At 35.7% G+C, this 8,021-nt stretch overlaps 1 long non-coding RNA gene across 2 annotated transcripts; it reads left to right on the top strand.

The window, feature by feature from the left end:
- The first annotated feature begins 727 nt into the window (after positions 1–727).
- Positions 728–3,054, top strand: LOC143856880 (uncharacterized). Of its 2 annotated transcripts, XR_013238412.1 has the most exons (4): positions 728–939; positions 1,153–1,239; positions 1,395–1,498; positions 2,790–3,054. It is a non-coding gene; the product is annotated as an uncharacterized LOC143856880 (long non-coding RNA). The 2 variants fall into 2 exon arrangements; XR_013238411.1 differs by lacking the exon at positions 2,790–3,054 and having other exon boundaries at positions 733–939; positions 1,395–1,811.
- Positions 3,055–8,021: the final 4,967 nt, after the last annotated feature.

The following is an 8,021-nucleotide window of genomic DNA, read 5'->3' as shown; positions in this document are numbered from 1 at the left end:
TAGAGATGTGGAGATAGACTAAGACGTCGCAACGAGACGCCATTAAAAGCCACGTTGGGGCATCTGTGATAGAAAAGGATCCGCTGCCAATCAAAAAAAAAAAGGATCCGCCTTTAAAGCTTCAACAAAGAAAGAGGGAGACAGAGAGATGGAAGAGATACGACATGTCTTCGGTTAGGTAGAGCTTAGGGAAAAAATCTCTGACAGAGAGGTGTAAAATCAAGTTTTTCTCTTGTGAGGTCATAAGGGGAGATGTGACACGTGGTAGAGTAATAATACATAGTCTAAGGTTATTAAAAACCATATAGATATGAATTATTTAGGGGCTAAATGGTAAAAGCATATGAGAGACAGTGTGCGGGAGAAAAATCGGCAGCTAAAAAAAGAATTTTCTTTTTCCTCTAGCTATATTGTAGTATCTATCTATATCTTCTATAATCTATAAAAAAGAGGGAAGATTTCAGGACACGTGTCGGCCTCCCCTCCCACCTTAGTTAAAATGTCTAAAAAAATAGGAAGAAAAACGAAAAAGAAGAGAAAATAAGGCCGGAAAAACTAAAAAAAGAAATTTTGCTCAATTTCCGCAGCAAAATCTCGAGAAAATCTAGCGAGATTTTTGGAGAAGAAAAAATCTCTCCTCTCTCTCTCTCTCTCTCTCTCTCTCTCTCTCTCTCCCATATTTTCGGTTCCGGTTTATCTCAACGTCTCCCCCTTCCTCTAGGGCTATATTCTCTCACCTCCGGAGGCCAGCCTCGAGACGCACGCCGCAACCGCCATCCAATAAGTTAACGTCAGCCCCGAAATTTCTGGATTTTTCCCTGGGTTTTGGCTAGATTACAGGATTTACAGCCATAATCCCCGACCGTCTCTCTCTCTCCTCAGGCCCTGCTATTCTTTCGGTGTTTACACGATCAAGGAGAAAGGATCCAAGAATCGAAGGTACTTCTGCCCTTCTTCTTCGTTGATTTTTTCTGTATTTTTTTTTTTTTGTTCTAAAAGAGAGGGAGGACCAAATTTGGAAGAGGGATTTTCTAGGAAGGAGGGAATACACAAGGACAAATAAGTATTACACAAAGGGAAAAAGAAGGAGATTGGTTTTTCCAAGTGTTTTCTTGGCAACTGATTTGCTTCCTTTTCATGTCATTTGAGCAGCTCTATTTTCATTCGGGCAACTCAGACACCAATCACACTACTCTAGTCATTCGAGCAACTCTTTCTGCATTTTCTCTCCATTTTCAGGTAACCCATCTATCTAACACGCACCTCGGGCTGAACTTTTTGTTAACCTACACCAATACTGAGTTTTGATTTCATGCCGCAATTTCTAAGACAAACCCATGAGTTGATTAATTTTTCTTTATTTTCTATTCTTTGTTTTTTCCCCCAATTTTCAGATAAGAAATGGCCTCAAAATGGGACTGTGGATATGTGCTTCATGTACCTTTTCGATACCCATTTGCAGATGACATAAGATGGCCCAAAGCGTGCAGCCATAAATGTATAACCTTTTGCATCATAAACATCTATTTGAGTGTTTTTGGTCTTAGTCATCATTTTGCTCTCTCTCTCTTTCTCGATTTTCGTCATTTCGGTTTGCATCCATCCAAACCCTATACTAGCTGAGAGAAGGGCTAACTGTAATATTGCTTCCTTGGGAGGCCTCCGCCTTCACTTCCAAGAGACAAAGATAATCATGAAATTGATTTTTTTACAGTAATAGGAATTGGAAATTATGATGACGTTTTGTGGCTTAAATTTGTATTTGGTGAAGACCATACCATGGAGGAAACATAGAAGTTGAGCACCACAACTACCAAGCTGCAGCTTCATACAATATATGAAACTACCAATTACTCCAAAAGCTTAAGCTGCTGGAGAAGGTGTTATTTAATTTGTTATACTACAACACTGCCCCTCACTTGTGGTCCCTCTTTTAAGGGTTGGCCTACACGTGGCACATATGTCCACTCTTTCTGGGTTGGCCATTACATGTGGATTTTTAATATCGAGAACTTTTGAACCCGACCTTTGCTCTGATACCGTATGAAACAACCAATTACTCCAGAAGCTTAAGCTGTTGGAGAATTCGAAGACCACCACTACGAAGCTGCAACTTCATACAATAGAATTCGAGCACCACCACCACCACTGCCTCCTCTTCATCGATTCAACCAATTCAAAATTGGAATATGGAAGCTTATTTAAGGATCTGTCTTTTTACATTCTGTTTTTTTTTTTTTAAGTTCTCTACATCTCAAACATGGCTGAGCAAGTTCCATCATTTAAAGGAGGTGGAGCATTGTGGTTTGTTAACTATTTATGCTCATTTCATCTAAAATAAATCAACAAATCTGTTTGATCCGCCCTTTTTTCAACTCTCTCTCTCTCTCTCAAGTTTATTCGATTTACAGTTTGGCTACTGAGAAAATATCACAGTAAGGGAATGCTTTGGACATTTTCCTATTCAAATAAAGCTTTCTTTGATTTTTACTTTGTGTTCAGGATATGCTGTTAATAGGTAACAAATGAAATCTTCTCATTTGAAGTATGTTTCTCGTTTCTTTCTCTGAATGAATGCTGAAAGTAATTTTGATGGAGCAAATCCAGCATGCTCTACAGTTGTACCATTTCTCTGGAGGTTTTTTGCCAAAGTGAATAAATATGGGTTTTCTTTGTGATCACTCAAGACGAAGGCGTGAGCTTATCGTCTTAATTATTGGGTATCCAGATTTTTCCTTTGTTATTTGGTTTGGATATTGTAATGATTGTGGATCTTTTTCTGTTGATAGAAACAACGACCAGTTGATGTGATTTTGGACTACAATGCATTTTCTATCGCCGCATTTTGAATGAAAACAAGCATAGAAAGGACCCTTCTTGCAAAACAACTTCTAGCTAGAGTTATAAAGGCTGGAATGTTCTTTTTTCCTTCTGTCCCATAGGATAAAATAAGTTTTCTTCTATATGAATGTACAATTAAGATTTTTTTACACTTTGTTTCAATTGTAAGTCAAATTGTGATGTACAACCCTATTATTACATTTCTTATAAATAACAAAGTTAGATCATGAATTCTTCTAAATCCAAGTCCTAATTCTTTTTTTTTTGTATTGTTATCATTTACTTTTTTTATGTCGCACACCCCGTGCATCGTACGGGGTTCTTACTATATATATATATACACACACTAGTAAAGAAAACCCATGCAATGCATGGGATGACGAAGAAAATTAATGTTAAATTAAAAGAAACACTAAAATTGTTGAAAATAAAAGATTAAATTAGTCATATTAATTGAAATGTAACATTAAAAGGAATAAAAAAAATAGCAGAACCTTTTGAGCACTCCTCCTATAGAAAAATATTCTCACACTTCTACGCCATGCAAGAACATTCCGCAGGGAACCTGCTAGCTGCTAGGCAAGGCCCCCTCCATATCGACAATGACTTGTGCTATTAATTAAGAATCTATATTAGATGACCTTGTAATGTGAATCAGTTTAAGTAAAAAGTATGGTGAGCGACAAAAGTGAGATTAGAATTTCTAGATAGAAGACCTTCCTTTTGCAGAGGTGACTTATGGTTCTCCCTCAAAACACATAGGGAGCAGTGATTAGAATGTCTGGATAGATGACCTTCCTTTTGCAGAGGTGACCTATGGCTCTCCCTCAAATCACATAGGGAGCAAATGAAATATTCATTTAGACATTCAAAAAGGGAATGTTACTAATACAGTTTAACAGAAGTTTGTTTAAAATAAACATTTTCATAATTCATTAGAATTAGGTAAAAAACTTATGTTTGCATTAACCCAGATAAGGGGCTCTCCAAGATACACACAGTTGAAAAGTAATATTATACATTTTTTAAATGTAAGATAGACCAAAGAAAAGATGTAAATGTACGTAATTTAAAGAGGACATTGAGCTTTTTCCTCAAATGACGCTTTCAATCGAGTTGTTTTCATTCGAAGCATTTGCAAGGAATAATAACTTATTTTCAAAATCAGCATATAACCAGCTAAAACAATGGTTAGAAAATTGATTCAAATCACATAGGGAGCAAATGAAATATTCATTTAGACATTCAAAAGGGAATGTTACTAATACAGTTTAACAGAAGTTTGTTTAAAATAAACATTTTCATAATTCATTAGAATTAGGTAAAAAACTTATGTTTGCATTAACCCAGATAAGGGGCTCTCCAAGATATACACAGTTGAAAAGTAATATTATACATTTTTTAAATGTAAGATAGACCAAAGAAAAGATGTAAATGTACGTAATTTAAAGAGGACATTGAGCTTTTTCCTTAAATGACGCTTTCAATCGAGTTGTTTTCATTCGAAGCATTTGCAAGGAATAATAACTTATTTTCAAAAGCAGCATATGACCAGCTGAAACAATGGTTAGAAAATTGATTTGAGTCCAAAACTTATTATTAGACTAAGAATTTTGTTTAATTTTGAGCCCGATAATCAATTTTGGACTCAAAATCCAAAACGTACAGAGCCTAATATATATATATATATATATATATATATATATATATATATATATATATATATATATATATATATATATATACACACACATATAGAGAGAGAGAGAGAAAAGCGTTCATGTGCGCATAACTGCGCTTTAGTTGTTTATAAAGCCTCCCATTGGTTCGTATAACGGGTCCCCCTTTGAAACGTATAGTGGATCCACAAGAAAGGAACCAATTGGAGGCTTTATAAACAACTAAAGCGCAATCAAGCTCCCTCCGCTATAGAGTAGGAACGCTTTTCGTGTATATATATATATATATATATATATATATATATATATATATATATATATATATATATATATATGAGGAAAGTGTTCCTAAGCTATCTAAGCTATAGCTCAAAAACACATGTGGCCCCACATTTTTTGGGGGATCCAAAGCATTCATTTGGAAGGCCCTTCCATGGATAGGGAGTGTACCAAAAATCCCTATAGGATCATCCTAACCCTGCCATCTGTTGAGGGAAAAAATGGGCAGAAACATGGACACACATTGTTTGTCCATTTTCCACTCCACTTTGAATGGGTTAGGATGATCCTATAGGGCTGATTTTTGGTACACCCCCTATCCATGGAAGGGCCTTCCAAATGAATGCTTTGGATCCCCCAAAAAATGTGGGGCACATGTGTTTTTGAGCCATAGCTTAGATAAGCTTATCTAAGCTATAGCTCTCTCTCTCTCTCTCTCTCTCTCTCTCTATATATATATATATATATATATATATATATATATATATATACTATATATATACACACACACACACACACACACACACACACACACACTAGTGGGCCACCCCGTGTGATGCACAGGGATGACCAAAAATTTATGATTGAAAAAAAATTTCCTAAAAAATGCAATTTGGAAATGCGGGATGTGATTAAAACAAGATGGGAAGAACATAAACTGTGAAATAAAGTGGGGAAAAAGGGTGTAAGTTCTTAAACCAGCATGAGAGTCTCTGAAGGAATTATAGATCCATATTTGTTCTAATATAAACGAAGCGCATTCTCCACAGCTCTTGCATTTGAACTCCTTATTATCCTATGTAAGAAGAAGATTTCAAGGATGTTCTTTTCTAAATCATATTCAACTTTTGTCCATATCCAAATCCATCTCATGTACACTTCCTTCCTTTTAATTATGTGCAACCCTCCAAATGCTCTTCTAATAGAAAATATAGAGTCCATATCTTCTCTTCTAGAAAAAACCCTCACCCCATTTCAATTATGTGGAACCCTACTTGTCCACCCTTCCCAATATGAAAGAAGTCTGGGAAAATGGATGTCACTTGCTACAAAATAATTGTAATCAAATTTTGATGATAGCTCTAGAGGTAATCCTAGTGTGGTCTGCCAATATATGGCCAGGCCCATGGCACCTTGACCTTGTCTTTCATTTTTATTGTTTTAGTAGATTAGAGACCTTTATATACACTGACAGTCTCCTTCTCACATATTCTACTGAGGACAAATGAGATTCTCCATGGCTTGGTGAGAGAGGTGTTATTAGGGAGATGGTGAGTGTTGGTATAACCTCTCTTTAATGTAATGTGATGTAATTGCAAGAAAAACTACTCCCAAATCGACTTCAAAAATTTATCAGGGCAAATTTTAAAATAAACCCCATTATATTTAAATTAAAAGGTAGCTTCACTTCTTCCATTAAGATATCCTGTCCAGTACAACTAAATTGATTGAATTTCTATTTTGTTTTCATAAATTCAACTTTTACCCAAGACATTTAATCTAAGAGTCATTAATTTCCTGAAAAGTTTAAACTTATAATGCAAATGTTTGTTCAAATTAAGTTGAAGAACTCAGAACTGGTACATCAAACACCAATAAAATGCATTAAATAAAAGAGGTTGAAAAAAGAGCAAATGATTTTATCAATTAATATGGATGCATGACTACAAATAAGAGCTACTCAATATATAGTACATACTGCCATGTCTCCAAATCATCAAAGTAAAGGAAAGCTGCTGCCAGGTTCAGCTATCCATTTTATCAAACAGTTGGCATGCACATAGAACTCCCTTAAAATCTATGTCAAGAGATCGAGAAAATTACTGCTGCCATGTTCAGCTATCCATTTTATCAAACAGTTGGCATGCACACAGAACTCCCTTAAAATCTATGTCAAGAGATCGAGAAAATAAGAAAACAAAATTTATAGGCCAACTTAAATCTTAAAAGATATGAACCATTACCATGATGGGTTCTGTGTTAGAAAATGATTTGCAAATCTGTAATTTAGGATTCGAGAATACCTTATAACGAATTAACCCTTTTACTTGAGTAGACAGAAATCAAAAGTAACTATTCTGCAAGAATCAATTGTAATAAAACAGAGAAATAGTTAGACCACTTATCGAGTTGAGGCACGAAGAATCTTCGCTGTCCTTAAGGCAAACCTCGCCCCCACTATGACGAATCAATGGTGCAGATGGGTGTCTCGGCGTATGTCTCCAGGATACAACAACTCTTGCTCCAGGGGTGTGCATTCACGCAGCCTGGATGCCTAATAAATAGCTTATATGTGCCAAAAGCCTTGATCAGAAAGCTTGGGGAAAAAGATTAGAAAACCAGAGAAGAAGAAGAATCCGTTAAGGATATCTCTCTATTTTCTCTAAAACCGATTTTATACAAAAACCAATTGACACGTTAGGGTGAAACGTCGCACTCTTTTAATGCGTGAGAGACGTTTCCCAAACAGTCACTAAACCACGATTAAGGAATCTCAACCGGTAAAAAGAGTTAAAACAAAATAAACCCTTGAACCATTAAAAGAAAAAGAGAAAAAATAAATAATAGAAAAAAGAAAAATCCTTGGGCCCACAAGCGCGGCCCGGCCGAGCCGCGCCTCGCCGGGCGGCGCGCGTGTGTGGTAAGATCAAAAGCCCGCCAGACCCAAGTGGGCGATCCGTGCATGTAGGATCCCCATGACCTCTTGCTCATTCACAAGGCTAAAAACACCCCATTGTAAGTTTGAATTACAAAAAGACTTTTTCACATAAAAAGTCAACATTCTGTCCTTCATATTACCAAACCCGATAGGAAGGAAAGAATCCCAACCTCAATCACATTGAAATTTCTATTGATGGGAACAGATAATGCAGAGAGAGAAGGAAAGAAAACCTTATTCTTGACAAAGAAATGGATGAGATAAAAGCAAAAAAAAAATATGTAGGGTTTGAAGAAATTCCTAAGAATGAAGCAGAGACCAAATCCATCTCTTAAATGAATTCAAGATCCTGAAAATCAACCCAAAAAGACATCGAAAAAAATAATAATAACATATTAAATCCAAAAATAAATAACAATAACAGATAAAAATAGTAAAAATTATATTAGAGAGAGAAGGTTTTGGGAGAGAGTTTTTTCGCCAGATACATCATACATGTATCAATAAAGTGCAGAGCCATTATGCAGAAGAAAAAAAATCTAAAATTTTATTATTCCAATACG

This window comes from Tasmannia lanceolata, unplaced genomic scaffold (genome assembly GCF_043159265.1).
Source record: "Tasmannia lanceolata isolate RefF3 unplaced genomic scaffold, GAP_Taslan_0.1 ptg000024l, whole genome shotgun sequence".
Lineage (NCBI taxonomy): Eukaryota > Viridiplantae > Streptophyta > Magnoliopsida > Canellales > Winteraceae > Tasmannia > Tasmannia lanceolata.
This window is presented reverse-complemented; position numbering and strand designations above follow the sequence as displayed.